The sequence below is a fragment of the Pinus tabuliformis genome, chromosome 2_1 (assembly GCF_031772625.1).
Source record: "Pinus tabuliformis cultivar Carrire ecotype Pingquan chromosome 2_1, CPIR1, whole genome shotgun sequence".
NCBI classification, from domain to species: Eukaryota; Viridiplantae; Streptophyta; class Pinopsida; order Pinales; family Pinaceae; genus Pinus; species Pinus tabuliformis.
In genome coordinates this window covers 190,885,666-190,905,230 of record NC_142299.1, presented here as the reverse complement: position 1 = coordinate 190,905,230, position 19,565 = coordinate 190,885,666, and positions in this window count along the sequence as shown.

Genomic DNA, 19,565 nt, shown 5'->3' with positions numbered 1-19,565 from the left:
GAAGAGGTTCCTTCAATAGGGATTATTATTGTCTTAGAAAACAAATGAAAACAACTACAAATAAAAAAAATACATGCACAATTGTATTTTCGTATAATCATAGGTGAATACAAAGAATAATTTATATATAATTTATTTTGTAATTACTATCCATTTAAACAAGAAATATAAGAAAAAGGATAGTGAATTTCAATCACCTTTAACAAAAAAATATCTCCTTCTATTTTAGCGCAGTATACATGCTAGTTGAGTTAGCTTTTCGATCAAGCTTCTTAATCATTATATAATTTTTTATCAAATGTTTATAAACTATTAAAAAAATGAGAATTTCATTATTATTATTATCATCCAATTTTAAAGTCACGACCAAACCAAACACCAAATTGGTGTATAATATAAAACACATGAAACACGAACCCAAATCAGATGTATATTGATCAATCTCAAAGAATTATGTACATGTTGTGCATATAAAAACATATTGAAAATAGTTGAACTAGTTCTTAAGTCTTTTTGCACTCCAATAACTACCCAAACTAACCCTATCATTAACCCTAAGGATTAGTTGTCCAACATTGTCCCCTTAATCTGAAGGGATATACCAAAGTCTAGAAAGGAGAGCTCAAAATGCAGAAATGCATCTCAGCCAAGAGCTGAATGTCTCTCAAAAATGGTTTTTAAGGATGACCACAAACCAAATTGGGAGAACTCAAAGTGTCAACCAACACTAACTCTGAAACCTTCATAGAAGTTCTCATATCAATAAAAAAATGTGGTTTTAAGGTGACCACCAACTCCAGAACTAATAAAACAGTTGCTCGAACAATCCCAAAAATGTAAGTGCTCAATCAACTCAATCAACTCAACTTTGACTCAGGCTTGCTTGACATCTCGAACTCGACCCTATAGTAGACCATCAAATCTTCCCCCTTGTCAGATACAGGGTGAGAAGTACTCCTCGTCACTGCAAGGCTGGTCATCACTCTCAAGCATATCCTTTGGTATGCCTTGTGAATCTTCTTGGTTGTATTCGTCCAATCCCAAGAAGTAATCCATCCGAAATTTACCTTCTCTCTTGCATTAGACTTCTTTTTGAAACATTTATTTGTATGATGATTTCCCTTTCCACAATGCTCATATGGGTGAATATCAAAACACCAATCCTTCACATGTCCAACTCTGTTACACTATTGGCATCTATCAACTTGTTTTGGAACAACACCGTCCAAAAGTCCAACAGTTCTGAATTGTATTGGTTTAGCAAAATCTAGAATGTGGAAAGATACATCTAGAATATTCTCTTGTAACCCAAACCAATTATGTTTTTACTGTGTGCAATCTCTTCCCATGGTCTTATAAAAGTTTTGGTGATGACAGGCTTCACATCCGTATGAAAATGACTCTCGCGTACATTTTCCCGAACATGACTTTCCACTGCACCCAAATTTGTGCTTGATTTCACTTCATTACTCTGATAAATTTCTAACTCATGATTGGGCTCAAACAAACTATTTTTCTAAACAGGAATAGGTTCAAAATTCTTCTTTTGTAATTCATGTAATTCGTCTCACTAAAATTGAGATTCTAGCTCCAAGAAATAAATTTTGTTTGTAGCATTTTACAAACATGGCTGAATGTCAGAGAGCATGTCCTTGCTAACTTGGAAACTTTTATGAATGGTAGATGACATTAAATTATTCAATAACTGTAAAAAATCATCCATTTTGGCCATGTTATCTAGCAATACCTTTGAAAAAAATGGTGTCGGCCACCACCGAAAATGCACCTAATACAAATAAATTTATGATGAATTAACAAGGTGTCGGGTTGAACCATAAATGGACCTATTTACAACATAATTTGACAAGTAATAATTAAAGGATGAATAAAAATTAGGATTGAACTCCACTATTTTATTCTCTATAAATCGCTTCCTAAAAACATTCACTAAACTTTTTTTGCAGCTTCTCTCTTTTCAAATCAACAACCCTTATGATGAAGCACATAAAGTATGATTCCAAAGAATTTTCTTGTAAAGCTTCCACTCATCCAAGTCAGACATATCTTACTACCAATATCACTATTTCCACCATATATAATTTTTTCTATGAAATGTCATTACCCAAAAAAAATTCCTTTGGTTCATTAAAATAATATTAAATTAACTCTCTAAAAAATATCTACTCGCCAAGAAAAAAACAAAAAATATCTCCAAAATAATGCTTGGTAATATTCAATTTGAATTATTTTACTAAAAAAATGCCCAACCAAAAAATATGTGTTATCGGTTCTTCAAACTGATGTCCGATCTTACTCACATACGTCACACTTGGAGTTTCGTACACTTTCCAGTTCTTTTTTTATCTTGGACAAAAACATGGCTTAGCTTTTGATCAAATTGTATAAGTGGTTAGTTAATCAATTACAATTTTTTTTTTGTAGAGCTTCATTAAAACCTGTGAATCTTGAATACGTTACACCTACTTTTAGTTCTACAAAATGCATGTAGACTTAATCTATCGCGTCGACCCAATTCAAGCGCTAGTATCTAGAGTCGAGAGAGAAATAGATGCCCTATATAGGTTTTCTCTCCCATCCCAACTGGTTCAGATTTACATTGATATGGTCAGCGGTTGAAATAAACCGAAAATATCTTCACCTTCAAGCATGCCAACATCACATCTCAACGACGACATGTTCGAACAGAGAAAAAATCACTTCCTTCTCCTTTATATCAAGCACCTACCACAACATTTACCTACTCCTCCGCTAATTTTTGTTTTTCTTCTCTTTCAAAACTAAAGTTCTGCATTCAACAACGTTCCCTAGTTTCTGGTCAGGATTTTAAAATTTAGAAGCAACATTCTGCATGTGTGGAAAATCGCACCTCTCGCTAGGATATCGCAAATATCCAACTGGGCTAGGGTGTGGCTCCCTCAAAAATTTCACAATGATTTTATTATCAAAAATTAAAATTGTACAAACAAGAAATTTATACTGACCACGCCACTATTTTGTTTTTCAAAATTAAAAAAATATCATCATGCCACCGATTCAAACAAGACAAATAGACGATGCATAAAAAATTTGACAAATAAAAATATATATCATGAGAGACCTTGTGAGTGAGTTAATCATGCCCTCATACACTCTATGAACCAAAATCTTCAATGTAAACAATAGTTATAGCCACACGTACTTATGAACTCAAAAATAATTTCTTCAAAATACAACTTCCAAACCTGTCAATGCTATCTGACCCATTCTTCCCTGAGACCTTGAATTACAACTTATGCTCAAGTAAGGGACATGCAGTCACATTTGCCAGGACACCCAAACTTTAATAAAAAAAATAGTTAATGAAGAGGCAAACTTACTCAACGCTTGCAACGGTTCTCTCAACAATTTTCTAGACTTCAGGTAGGTGCACATCGATGAGATTTCTTCGATTTCTCCAGTAACATATGCAGTGAGCATTTGACAGTGTGCAGGGTTCCAAATGTTCAAAACAAAATATTTCAATAACGTGCAGGGAAAACACAGTCTTTCAATAGGGCACAAACATCCATGGCCACAAAACTAGTGGCTCACATTCAACAGAGCAAATCAATTGTGCTCTGATACCACTGTAAAACACAGGAGACTAGAAACCAAATCAAATGTATATTAATTAATCTCACATAATTATGTACATGTGCATATAAATTTATATGGGAAACAATTGAATTAATTCCCGAATATTTATGGACTCTAATAACTACCCAAACTAACCCTATTATTAATCATGAGAATTAATTATCCAACATAAAAAAAAAAAAACCTACTTAAATTAAAAAATTAGTCACTGAAATTAGAACCCAATAATATACCATCTTATCATTTACCTCTTAATAAAACTTTGAAAACCCTACCTTTGATAAGATGCATTATTGTTGATTAGACAATTTAACATGTAACCCACAGGTAAGACAAAAGGCTCCTCTTTTCTTTTTTTCACTTTTACAAGGTAATCAACATACCATTAACATTTTATTGAAAAGATATTATGATACTACCATATTTGCACCATATGACATTGATCTCCAGTGTATCATATGTTGGTTGATGCAAAGTTGTTTGGCCTTCCAACGAGCAGTTCCATGTGATCTTATGTGTTTAACATTATATCAAAGCGAGTGAGTTCTTGCATTTCTCAACATGTGAGGCACTAGTTTTGTGGTCCTCTTCTATGATTGTTAGTTCTTCCTTATCTGCTTGTCAAACGTTGAGTGTTCTATTCCTAAATGCGCACCGGTCTCTCTCCACTAGTTTTGTCTAACTCACCTACACTAGATTGGAAATCTGAGAGGTAGAGAACTTGTAGAATCTGCCTAGAATGAAAATTATGGACTGTTCGTTGAGATGTTAATCATCAATTTGAATAATATGATGCTAGAAAACAATGGCATTGTGCATGGCTTACCTCTCTAATAGTCGGCTAAATGTGTAGCACAAGTAGTGAGTTGGATTGTGTGGTGCTCTTTACGTATAATGGTGGTATATGGGTCATTGTGGTTGTGTATATGAGCAAGTTAGGTCTTGTTTGTTGTGCTTGGTGTATTGTTCCTCTATGCGAACTAAGGATTCCATTGAGAATTTTATTTCCCACTACAATATTTCAATTGAGAATTTGAACGATTGAGATCATACCACCTTGGAACCTAGATTGAATATTTGTGCGAACAAAATAGTTGAAAACTTCGAATGGAGTTTTGGCATAAGAAAGTTTGTTGAACATTGTATACATGTGTATGCTAACAGTGTATTGTGTTGTGAGAATGGATTATGTGGAATACCAAATGTCAGATTACATCTGTGATGATGTTGTTACATTGAAATAGTGAATGAGGCATTAATCCCTATGTATAATTCAACATGGAATGCAGCTTTGAGAGAAGCCTTAAATACTATGCACTAAAATATCAGGTCTATGTGTTGATACATATCATGTTGCTTATTTACATTTGAATGATGTATGGTTGATTGCATTGAATTGGTGAACTCGACGTGAATTGGCGAGATTAATGTCATGACCCCTATAATTGAAAGAGGTGGCTTTTAATTTCCTTCAAACACCTCATATGGTTGGTTTATTGCATACATCTCATGAGGCTTTGAGTGGTTGGAATGGTGGGTTGATTAAAACCTACATTGGTTTAACATTAGTGACTTGAGTGGTTGGAATGGTGGGTTGATTAAAACCACCTAAAGTCTCTAAAGAAACAAATAATTCAATCACATGCCTAAAAAATCTATGAGTTCAAACCACACACAAATAATAACTTCCCGTACTAAAAGCACTAGTGTGTGATGAAATCCAACTTAGTAGAAGTTTAATATATAAAGGGCAGTTGGAACAGTTACCCCCACAACCTGCTTAATAAAACAGACTGGCACAAGTTTCTTCACAAAACCATCTCGAGTGAAGAGAACCGCCCAGAGATTCCAAGTGAGTCTAGTCGATGTCTGCTCCAGGTACAGTGAGACATGTCCTTCACCGTCACCTTAGGAAATAATCTTAAGTTTATGGACACTAAGGTTACCAACAACAACAAATACAATTGGGGGAACATTCTACGATATGATCTACACACAAGGGCAGAGTAACAAAGCTCAATCCCCTTGAAGGCTCCTCGACATGATCAATCTGAGGTTTACCAACAAGTGACCCCAGGCTCCTCGAAAACAGTTAGTCCGAGGTTTACTGTTTATAATATGCGCACATCTTCTATCTTTCCCAATGAAACAGACTTCATTGTCTCAAAGGTTTGGACATGATCTCGTGATTAACTCCTTTAAGAGAAGCTTCTTAGAATGTATCAATTACAATTGGATTTATTTCCTACCACAAGATATATCTACTTGTTTGTTTTAACTATCTTGGATAGTTAATTACTCCCTACTCCAAGATATTAGCTTAAGCTATATTGGTGATAAGAGCCCTAGAAATAAAAAAGATTACTAGATCAATTTTAATTAAGCGTTGCTTTTATGGGTTGTTCCTTAAGTCAATAGATATGGAAATGAAACTTTGATGGTATGAATACTCGACTCCAAACACTAAAAAATGCACCTAAAATGATAAGCAATTCATTTTTCTTTCAATGAAATTCTAGCTAAAAGAAAGAGTTCAAGAATGCAATTCTTTTAAGAAACAATTCTTTCTTTCAACATGGAAATGAAAAGAAAAACTTTTTGTCTTTTTCAATAAGAACTCAAAACAAGACTAATAATTAATGCTCACAATAAATCCCTTTCACTTTTCAAAACTTGAAACTACAAGAAAAACAATTTTCCTTTTAAAAGAGATCTACAAGTTCTAGAAAAGCACTCAAAACTACAAAAACTAAAATTGAGATCTAAAAAACTTTTAAAAAATCTATTTAAATAAAAGCTTCAATTCTTTTTGAGTACATTTTACTTAGTTGTTCAGTAAACTAAGGATTCATTTGTTCAGAATAACAAACCAATCAAAATCCAAATATGTTTTCTTTTGTAGTAATGAAGTTCAGAACTTATAACAAAGTTTGTTCAAAGATTTGCAACGAGAAAACTGAATCTATTTCTCACAAAGGATAGATTTCACAACCAAGTCAGACTCATCAAGAAGATGAAAAGACACTAGGGTGATCTAAGGTTTCTTAAGCTTCTGATCTTTGAGTCACTATAGAGACCAAGTGAAAACCACTCCAAGCATGCAAAACTTCTAGAAAATCATTTAAAACAAAATTACTATCGGAACTCACTCACAAGAGGTTTTTGACAGCAAAAATACAGATCTAGGTAGACACTAAAACTTCTAAATCAAAACTAAACCTAATTGGAAAAAGGTATTTTAGGTTTTTCAAAAAAAATTATAGGGTCCGTAGGCTCCAGAAGTAAAAGGTGCGGTCCCACTCTGTTTACTAAAGGAAAAGTGTGAACATGCCCGCACTGTGTGTAAAGAGAAAGTGCGGTCCCCTGAAAACTTTGAAAAAAACAAAAAATACTACCAGATTTAAAAACTACCCAAGCCAGTATACATTAATCAAAAATAAGAAATGAAAACGCTTTTCTCAAGTCAAAACAAAGGAAAACCAAAACGAAATCCTTCCCCAACGAAGTCGCCAATTTGTTGGCCAGATAAATCGATCTTGCGGACAAGGCCGATCTCCCTAGTATTAAAAGATAGTCTAGCAACAAACAGACAAACAAACATACCTTTCTCTAGACATATGTGATTTATAAGTAAACACTACAGAGGTGTTAAGATCCTACCTTAGATCCAATGCTTGTTCGTTGTAGTTATCCCTCAATTGTCCAAAAGAGATATCTTCAAGGACCTGCAATAAAAAACAAGCACAAATTAAATACCACTTGCATAGTAAATATCATAAATCATGTCTATTATGGTGATCAAGGAATCCATAAAATAAACCATAAATGAACAGATTATTGAGAAAAACAAACTTATTTGTATTAACTTTGAAGTAGAAGAACCTTACAACCTTTTCAGCCTTGATGTTGAACAAGCTCATCCTGGGGTCCGAAATAGAAATTTCCTTTACTTTGACAAGCCTTGCACTCTTCCAAATGAGATCTTAGAGGTATATCTCTCCCCAAAAAATCTCAACTAAAGAAGACTAAGCTCCAGCAACATTTCACCTAAAAAATATTCAGCTTCCAACCTCTCAAGTAACCAACCCAATGCTTCATTTTATAGTCTAGAGGAGGAGGTTATAGGTCCATCTATGAAGGGATAGAATCCTCCTTCAAAGGGATAAGCTCCTCACATCAAGGGGTTAGCTCCTTAAGGTATGGAGTACATGAACCTTATGACAGCGAACTTGCCACCTCAAGATTCCTTCCAGAAGCTTCTAGAAATGACTGAAAGTGAGTTTTTTAGAATGTACTCGTGCCTTTTTAACTTTTACAAGGTTTCGCACCCATAACACAATGACAGAGCGGTCAGGTGCACAGGGGACATGACCATTAGGTGCGGGACCACAGGTAATGCAAAGAGAAAGTGCATAACTAGATTTTTAGAGAGTTTTAGGGCTTTTCTCTTACTTTCAAGGCTTGACATGAAGAATTGAGGCTTTAGACTTGCAAAGGAGGAAAGTATGAGTGGTAATGGACTCACAAAGATTGTAGAATGTCAAGGTGACAATTTTTAGTGCAACAGACTTATAATCCATATCGGCTTCATGAGGCAGTTAAACGTCGTGCAAGTTTCCAATGTGATATCACTATAGACTATTAGATGGAATGAGCTTTGATCTATGGGAAATATCAGCCGTCGGATTGAAGGTAAGATAAATGGTCGAGATTGAAGCCGGACCCAAGAACATTATAGGTGTGTGTTCATGTTATTTGAAGTCTGGTTGTGTTATTGGATATCACATGCGAGAGGCAATGGAGTCACAGGTTAGTGGGATGCGATATTGTGACAGCCGTTCATCTAGTGGATGAAATCAATGATGGATAGGGAAATCATATATCACAGATCTAATGTCCCAAATTCCAAGTTGTTAAGAGTCTTTGAATCCCGCGATTGCGATAAAGGTATGCATTGATAAATGTGCAAAGGTGGGGAAATGCGATAAAATGTAACTTCACGTATGTTTGTGAAAGATTTCTATTATATAAGGTTTATAATAGAAATAAAGCAATAAGAAGGTTTTATGGGTAAGTACAAATATAAGAAAAGTAAAGTGTGGGGGTTGGTTATATGTGTGGGCATTAAGATTAACCAATGTTTAATGAAGGTGGAGTATAGAGTCCAGATGAAAGGATTGATTAAGGGATAGACTGGGTTAGTTAACAAATCGTTCCATTGAGATTTAATTAAGGGGCCTCGAACCTTAACTTATGAAGGTTTGACTAGGCAGGTCATTGTAATTCCTGGGATTGATGAGATTATGCATTTAATATGCATACTGTGGGTATCGCAGGATTTTCTTTCATCAAAGTGGTATCAGAGCTAGTTAAAGCTCTTTTTAATTAAAACAGAATTGTGTAGAATACATGTGTGATTGCAAAAGAAAGAGGAGATCAGGTTATTTGAATCTGATACGTAGAAGACATGACATAAGATGAGAGTAAGTGATATTCTTAAGAAGATATTGTAGAAGCATAAGGAAAGCATAGTGATGTTTGTTTTCTTGAGGAAAGTGGATGTTCACTCAAATGTGAAGAATGGATGGAGATTTCCTGTGAATCCATGCAAGTATTGTTTTATTTAACTTTGGTTTGAGTTTTGTAGGTTTAAGATAGAGTAAAGATTGATAGAAGCAGATAGACAAGGAAAGTTGTATGTGTTTTAAAGAACAAAGTGAATGAAAAGTCGTAGTGAACCTAATGAATCCAACTAAAGGTTGGACAGAGAGGATAAGAGTGTTCTCAGAAGGAAGCTGAGAAGAAAGATTTTGAAAGCTTGGGAATGATCTTTGGTTTGAATAACATTGATATGCAGGTAACAACAGTTAGTGAAGCATCTCAGTAAGATCACAGCCTGAAGAGTAGTGATGAAGGAAGCAAATAAAGGTTTCTGAGAGAGAGTGGAAGAACCTTGTATTTCATTTATGTTTGGAATACAAGAGAAGAGTTCTGTTCTCAAAAGTGTAGGTGAGTTGAAGTCTAGAGCATGGAGTGCTCAGATGGTTCTAGAGGAGAGAACCAGATAGATGCCAAAAGAGTGAGCTCAGGGAGAAACGCTTAGTGAGGTATCATGCAACAGGGAGGACTTGCTGTTGCAGAGACTTGTGTGGCTCATAGTGAGTGAAGAAATCATAGAGATGGAGAAGAGGATGACTATTGATAGTCATTGTAGAGGTTCATAGAAAATCCACAAAGTGAAGAAAGAGGATGCCAAGACAAATGGCAAGAGAATGAGTCAAGAGGAGATTGACAAGGAGATTGCTAAGATAAAGGAACAACTTGATATATTAAGGATGATACTTGAGGAAAACCAAAGACTAGGTTGAGTCTTGAAGAAAAAGCTAGTGAAGTGGTCTAAGTTACAAATAAGACTACAACAGAGGCAAGTGAAGTGGCTGGTGGAAAAGCTGAGTTGGAAATGGAAGTTTCCATTTGTGAAGCACAACATGGTGAAGTTATGGGTGAAGATGAAGACTTAATGACTGAACCTTCAAGTGAGACCAAAAGGTCATAGGATTTTAAATCTGATAATTTGTGTATGTTTACAAGTGAAACACGTAAAAAAGGAAAATTTGCTGATATTTTTACAATGGAGGAAGAAGACAGGAAGAATCTAAATTCTGTTATGAAAGAATTTGAGATAGATAGGTATGATGTAAATTCATGTACTCAGTTGGGAATTTTTTTTACTTTTCAGCATATTGCAAGGACTGGAAGCAGAGGAAGTTTGACTGATGATGATGGCCAAAAGCAAGAAGAATTGGAGAAGGATATCAAGCAACCAGGTGGAGGTCTTGAAGAGGTTGAAGAGAATACCATCAAAATATTTTGATTCATGTAGGGGACTTGGATCAACAGAAATACTTTAGTAAGACATTCATTTTTGAAGCTGTTACAAGACAAGAACAATTTCATGTGAAGGAAGCAGAAGAGATTCAGTTTGAAGAATTGATATGTGAAGTAACAATTGATACTGTTGAACTCTATAATTTTCAAATTAATAATTTAAGTATAAATGCAGGAATCATAAGTGGTGATGAAACACTTATGAAGCCTCACAGAGAAATTGAATTGCCGGAGTATTTCTTGGGAAATTTAGAGTATGACAGTATGATTGTAGAGGAAGGAGTTCACTACAATGGACAAGAGTAGGAAGAAACCATTGAAGCAGATGGTGTAGATGAGAGAATAACTGACAGTCTCATGAATTCTTTTGAGAACTCAAACCAGCATACTGATGTGCTGAGAGAAGAGGAGAGATCGGGGCAGCATACTAATGTGCTGCCATAGGAAGAAGAGGCACAAAGGCCTTATGTTTTTTATTTTAATAATTTTTTTGTGGGTGCAAATCTAGCTGCAGATGCTGGAGGAAATTTGGCACAGATGAGTAGCCAAGTAAAGACAGTAGAAGAGGATTCTATGGAAAAGTTTAATCCATGGAACAAAGATGTTCAATTGCTGGAAAGAATATTGGAAAGTCAGGATTCAATGCAAAAAGAAATAATCATGAAAGAGGGTAAGGATGAAACAGAGGCAACATGAGCAAGAATAAGTGTAAGAGAAAAAGTAAGAGTAAGAATCCGACAACTTCAAAGAGAAGAACAACAGTTTGAAGAGCTAGTGGACAAAAACAACAAACTGAAGCAAAGAGAAAGAGATACCAGTAATTCTCTTCCTGAAATCTTATATAACCCTTCAGATTAAGCGGGGGAATGTTGGACAACTAATCCACTAAGAGTTATGGTGTGAAATGTGAAAGGTCATTGGAGTCCAAGAGACTAGTTGGTATATGAAAACCAATGGTCATAACAATGTAATAAAAATGTATATATTGTCAATAGTAAATGAAACTCATGATTATCTTATTTGGTTTCCCATTACTCTGTTGTGTTTGACATATAATGGAACAAATTTTCAATTGATATTGGAAATAATGAAATTCATTCAAAGGAATATTAGTTTAAAAGAAAATGAGATTATCTTTGTATTCCCATGAATTTAGAATCAAACTCAAGAGCATATGCATTAGAAAAAACAATCTAAATATTGTCTCAATTATAAAATTATGAATATCATTTTTATAATTGAGAGAAATAAAAAATATTAAAAGTTATTTTTATATATAAAATATGAATGACATCCTTTTCTTTTTTTTATTGCCTTCAAACAAAAATATCTTCTTTTAGTTTGCTTGACCCATAAAGATTCTAAACCTAGAATTTCATGGTTCACATAATATTTCATAACATGAAAAATATCAATTAAGCTATCCTTTTGACTCAACATAAAAATATTTTTATATGAATATAAAAATAAGAAACTTATTCACCATATAATCATAACAAATTTCCCTTATTTACATATATAGTTTATCTAACAAATCAATTGATTTTTCTTCTATCAGGTTACCAAAATAATTATCAAACATAAATTTGTTTCTAAAATAATTTAATATTATATAAATTTAACCTAAACCTTATTTGTTTGAAACCACAACTTTCTTTTTATAATAATACACATTATTATAATAATAGATCTGAGTATTATTATATTTTGGAAAGTTAAAATATAGAAGTTCCATGAGGTTATTCCTAATCTTCTTCCCCCCAATTAAACAACCAATAGAGAGAAATTAATATTTGATGACCATGTAAATGGAATTGACTTCTTCAGGATCAACGCATTTCACTATTCCACTATTGGTTCTTCAGGTAAAGTAAATAATCATAAAAAGACGAAAACAATTATTGTAGGAAACATTACCTAAACATATTATTGTTTTTGTAATATAAGAGAAGGTGACATGTATTTAAAATAGTGTTCTTTTTATTTAGAGCGAGTATCTGATTCATTATATTGAATATTATGATGCGAGAAAAATACCATGTGGTAAGTTGTAACAATGATTTGTTTTTATTTAATTTCGTTAACTTCTTTCATGATGAAAAGGACATGGGGCATTATCTCATCATATTTCTTATTTATTTAAAAAAATATTCTAGTAAAAAAGTATTTTTGTTATGGAAATACCAATTTTGATCATTTCTTCGTCACGTTGTTTTTATCTTATTTTAATTTTTATGTTCAGTTTAAAATAAAAATATTTATTTTTAAAGTTAAAATTCAAGGAATATATTGGTTAGTGCATATTTTTTTCATTGGAAAGATCACAAAGCATTATTTTATATATAATGAGGACTAAGGCTTATTGACAATGGATTTATTATAATGAAGATTAAGGTGTATTGATAATGACTTTACTATAATGAAGATTAAGGGGCGGTGACAATGGTCTTACTATAGCCATTTTTCAATAAAATGTTTTATATTAAAAGCTAAAATTTATAAGTAACTATATTAAGAAAAGAGAATTACAAACTAATATTCAAATAATATTAAATTAGGTGTTACTATATCTATGTAAAATATTTTAAATTTCTAACTTATGTGGGTAAAACTATTTCTATATATAAAAAAAAACAAGCCATTTGTTTTACTAATATTTCTCTAGTCAATTTTTAAAAATTCAAATTTATAATGTTTATATTAATATTTATGCTATCTCTTAGTTATCAAATATCATCATTTTCTGATATTGTATAAATAAATTTAATATATAAAAATCACATCATTGAATCTTTTCAAATTATGGTCAAACCACTTAACATATTCTTATTCAAATCACTACATCAAAATATTAATAAGCCATATTTTCTTTACCTTTATTTAATAGTCAAACTTTGATAAAATACTTATTTAATCTCACTTTCATACTTTTATGTGAAAAGTATAGGACCTACAACATTTGATGGGTGTGATAATTTTCTTGGTCACTCATACCCTACTCATTAGCATTATCTTTAAAAGTGGATGTGATTGCAACATTTCTATTTTTAAATTAGATGTTGATTCATTAATTTATTAGTAAAATTGTTAAATTTACCATATTTCTCTGTATTCTATATATATTTTCATGAAAAAATATTACATTTTATAAATGCAAAAGAACTTACTCTTCTTCTTTTTAGAGTACATAGAACATTTACCAATTATTTGATCTTACATATGTAAAGAGCTTAATCTTGTATTATTTGTTTTAAATATTTTGGCAACAAAAATAATAATATTAATGTCTTTAAATTGGAATAAAAAACGGATCTATAAAGATGGTTTAAGAAAGTGCCTACAAATTAAAATAAAAGCTTTGAAGCCTTGAGAAAATCTATTTGATAACCTTAGTTTCACCCAATTGAAATTAAATAAGATTTATAATTAGTGTTTTAAATAAAAACCTTGTAAAATATAATAAAATTTAAGTCCTCCATTAATCACGGAATATATTAATAATAAACATCAATACCTATAATATTTTAACTATTTTTAAAAAATAATAATAATAATAATTTCATAAAATTAGAATAAAATATTATAATAAAATTTATATTTATGATAGACATGTTATAAAATATATAAAAACTTTAAAATTTAACTAAATCCATTTAATTTCACCAAATTAAAATGGAATATGATTTACAATTATTGTTTTAAATAAATACCCTGTAAAATATAATCAAGTTTAAGTCCTTCATCAACTCCAAAAATCACTCAAAAATCACTCAAGACATTACCATGCTCGAATGAAACCTTCATCATTCATGGGTAATGATTATTTCTTTCCTATTTCTCTTAATGATTATAAGTGACGCTTAATGAATCCTCATATTATTTTAAAGATGAACCAATTTTCAATTTATTTTACAAACAAGGAAATTCATTAAAAACTACTTAATTTGTTTCAATAATTTTAAATGAGCAATGTACTTTGCTCAATTCAGAATCTCCTTATGACCGAGAGAAAGAGTGATCCCAAAATGTCCTCATACTTGACAAGAAAAAGCATAAAATGGTTTTTTGGACCTAGAAAATGAATAATCCTTTATGTTGACTGATAAAAGACGGGAAACTTATCTATAAAATAGTTTTAATAAATTGTTATGATTTATGAATATAAATCACGAAATTGTTCAGATTTATGTATATAGTTCATAATAAATCATTGGATATTCCTTTAGTCACGTTATCAAAATGAATATTAAAAAAAAGTATTTCTTAGGATCATGTATAATTTTATCTTCTCCAGGGAATATTAAGTATTATTGTTTACACAATTTACTTAATATTGTTTACACAATTTATTTTAGGGAATATTAAGTATTATTGTTTACACAATTTTAAAATAGTGGTTTATATTTAAAAATAATATTCATTATATGGAGTAGAAAACATCATGCTTAAGAACGTTGAAAGGATACAATAATTATTCTAGGTTATTTAATTTCTTGAACTTATTCTATTGCTAAAATAATATGGGAAATTATCTCATGATTTTATTTATTTATTTCAAAATTTAAAATATTTTTTTTATGGAAAACTCATGTTAACCAATTCTTTTACAACATTGTTGATATTCTTATGTTCTTAGGAGTTGGTAAACACATCTTAATTTTGTTTACAATTTTATATCTAAAGTGATTAATTTAAGAGAAAAAAAAATTTAATTTGAAAGTTAAGAGAACAAAATATTTAATTTGAAAGTTAGAAATTATTATTTTCAAATAATTACATTTATTGGTAAATATTAGTTTTGAAGTATTAATTTTTTTTTATAAATATTCTTCATTCATGTGAAAAGTTATACAACATTATTTGACATATTAAGAAGAATAATGGTCATCCAAAATGCCTTAATATGATAAATTTTCACTAAAACAATTTCTACTAAAAACTAAAGTTGATAAATTAGATTAAGTAAATAAAATTTCAAATTAGCTTACACATAAATCTAGATTATAAATTATTACTATCTAGATAACGGGCTTTATATTTTTAACACATCTAATAAAACCATTGGTGTAAACAACAAAATCATTTTTTTTAGGTCTTTCCATTTGGATTCTTAAAATTTGGAATTTGTGATTTTGTTCTTAATATCTCCACCCTTCCCCTAGTTGTCTTATGTCATACAATTTCTATAGAATTTCTATATTATATAAATATATTAATACTTAAAAATAAATTCATTGAAGTGTCTCAAATTGTGATGAAACTAGTCAACATATTTTTTTTAAGATCATTACATTAAAATATTATTAACCCATAATTTTCTGAACACCTAAAAATATCATGAAAAGTTGAAGAAATGCTTGAAATGAAATATCACATGTTATTGAACTTTTAAAAAATTCATTAAACATTAGAATAAAATAGTATTATCTCAATATGACCTAGGAGTTAAATTATATTTCCAAAAATATATATTTTGAATATGAAAGACCCCTATGTAAAGCTAGACAAATCCATGCAAACCCTATTCAAATATGTGCTAAGTAAAATATGCAGATAAATTATATAATTATTTTAGTTTTTTTATAAATTCCATGTTCCATAATTTTTTATACTCTTTCCATTTTCTCATAACATCTTTGACTAAATAGCTAAAACTCATATTTTAATTTTTACAACTACTTCTCATAAAAATCTATCTTTATACTTTTTCAATTTTAAAATTAAATGATTAAAAAAGAAGAAAATGTATTTTTGTATTCCTCATCATCTTACATTTTAATATTATCAAGTTCAATTTAAAGTTTTTTATAATACAAAAATATTTAAAAATTTTCATTTAGCACAATACAAAATGTGTATTAAACAGAACAAGAAAATCGATACAAACAAAACAAAAACCATAATAATTAAAATAAAAATGAATATAAGCAAACACAAAAATATTTTATATAACCCATTATCTATATAATTCTTTTTGGAAATAAATTAAACTCATGTTTAAATAATTCTTCCTCAAAATAAATTGAACTCATATTTCAAATATTTCCCCAAATTATAATGAGTCAAAGTTAAAATTCAACCAATGGATATTTGAATTCCATCCATTCTATGCACTTTACACTTTACTAGACATCATAAAATATATATATTTGAATTCCACTATTAAAAAATTTATAACAAAAGTAATCACTTTTTCCTCAATATCTTATTTAACACATTCCTTAACCAAATTCATTACTTTTTCCTCAATATCTTATTTAACACATTTCTTAACATTATTCATAGCTTATCTCCATAGTATTGTACATGACGCCAAGCTTATTTAGATGTCTTCATTCCTCCTTGTATTTCTTTTCCTAATTACTAAACATGCATTTAAATTTTAGCTCTTTTCCAAGAATTTATCTTCAATTCTAAAAATTTCTTAATAAGAATTTATAATGAAATAAAAATAAAATAACTTAAATAATATACATTTTCCCTTATAAATTCATCATTATGTTAAATTACTATTCATCTTTCCCACTAAATATAAAATTCTTTAACATATTATTTTATATAGATTTTGATTTTTTAGTGTATCACATTTTTAACAAATTCAAATTTTAATCTATAAACATAGTTTAACTTTTCAACTTGTACACGTTGGCGGGTTACTTCTAATATTATTTGATGTGAAAATGAATTTTCCACACATTGTTACTGATCATATCCTTTCAACTTTAAAAATGCAAAGTAAACCCTCATATATATTACAGATTTTAAGCAATTTAACATATAATTAATATTTTGTAGTTATATACGAAATAACAACAACTACATGGGAATACAAGAATACAAATACTACCTAATTATCACCCTTTGTCAAATATAAAATAAATTCAATAACTATAACTATAATTTTTCAAAGAGCCCTTTATGTAAACATTTTGTCTTCTTAACAAATATCAAATATCATAGATCATATATCAAATATCATAGAGTTCTTTCACTATAACCATTGATTACGGTACGTTTTCTTCCCACTTAATCCCTCCTCCAAAGTATAGGGAAGAAGATCTAATTCATTATTAAATAGTCCCATAAGCTATCCCACCAATAGCAAAGGCTCCATGTAGGTTGGCTAAATCTATATAATGTCAAAACTAGGGTATCTCAGTTTTAACTCAACCATTACTTATACACTCGCAATTTTCGCATATATGGAGGACAACTATAAAATACGCAGCCATGACCTATAAAGAATGGATACATAATTTGCTTTTCTCAAAGTTTAGGCATTTCTTTCCATCCTTCTCATCCGAACTATAGTTACCTAAACAATATATATTCATTCATAAAATTGGGAACAAATAAAAGAATAAAATACATAAATCGAAATAAACCTAATACTTGTACAACTAAATACTTATAATCTCAGACAAAATAATATTTACACCGCTCCTCTTGCCCTTTTCCTTGTTTATAAATTAATATAAAAGTAAGTATATTTATTTATTAGTTAAAATTATTATTTTTTAACCAATTAACTTGTATTATGATGAAGTATGAACTCAAATATAATCAGAAGCTAACCTAATCACCCAACTTACCATATTTACACATTAAGAAGGATACTCAGATGAAATATTACATATCTTTTCGCCCAACTTGTGGCAATCACTTCAAAAATATGTATGTCATCAACATTCTTGTAATGTATTAATTAACTGCTCACAAGAGTTTTCCAGGCTACAACGGAAACAAATATATTCTTAAAATTAAAAAAGAGAAGAAAGAAATTATAATTTTATAACTATAAAGAAGCAAAAGGAGGAAAAAAAAACACACGCCCCTTCAGACAACCTCCCTAACACGCTCCTTCATTGATGGCATCAAATACGGTCCTTGAATCTCTCACAGCATCTTGATCACACAAAATACCGACATCAATCTCTCACAAAATATTCAATCTGTAGACTACCGAGCAGGGATGGAATTTGACGGGCATTTTGCCCGTCATAAAGCCTTTTGAACGTATTTGACAGTTAGGAATTTTTAAAGACCGTTTTTTTAAACGTGTTTGGAAAGGTTCAAAACGTATTTTTGACAGTTAACATTTTGCTCAAAACGTCATTAATACCCAATGAAAAAATCGGAAGCAAAGGTAGTAGATTGAGTTTCCAGGTGTTTGTTCTCCTCGATATGGCCACTTGTCTGGCCTCCAGCAAGCCATCCTGTAACGTTCGTATCTCACCTTTCCATGAGTTCCGTTTGGTGTATGTTTTTGTCATGGTCCTATTGTAAGTGTTACAGTAATTCTTGTGGGAAAGGCGTCCAGGAAAACCTAAAGTAAATCTCACTTGCTTTTATCTTTGTTTTCGCACATTATTTTGTCATTCAAATTGCACAAGAGGATTTTGGTGGATTTTTGGTTTATGTTTTATTGTTTTTGGCATATGTAATGCAAATTAGTGGATGGGTTTTAGTGGAGATTGGGTTTAAAAGGAATGTGATTTATTTGAACATTGGTATTTTCAAAAAGTAATGAATAATTGATTGTGTGGAGTTGTATTTCAAGTAAGATTTTCATTTTTGTGTTGCTAGGTAAGATTTGGAGCATAAGCTAATTTTGATTATACTTAAATTAAAATATTTACATGAATGATTATGAGAATTAGTGTTTTTTAATTAGAATTTCAATCAAGTTTGTGATTTTTTGTTATTTAAAATAATTTTTGAATGCATAAGTGAATTTAAAACTCTAAAAATTAAAAATCTCTCGTAGATTTTGATTAAAATTAACCATAAGAAAAATCATTTAATGGATAAGAAATAATTTAATTAATAATAATAATCATTCTAACACATTTAAATAGACTTAGATGTCCCTAAATAAAATAATCAAATTAAAAAACATACCTCAATTAAATAGGATATCTTTTTAATATTGTATTTCAGTAATGAATTTTTCATTTAATAAATTTGTTTTGATGTAAATTCTATTTTTTTGTTACAATGTATATTTTTAGACGACGAAGATTTCCTTCTTTTCTAAAATA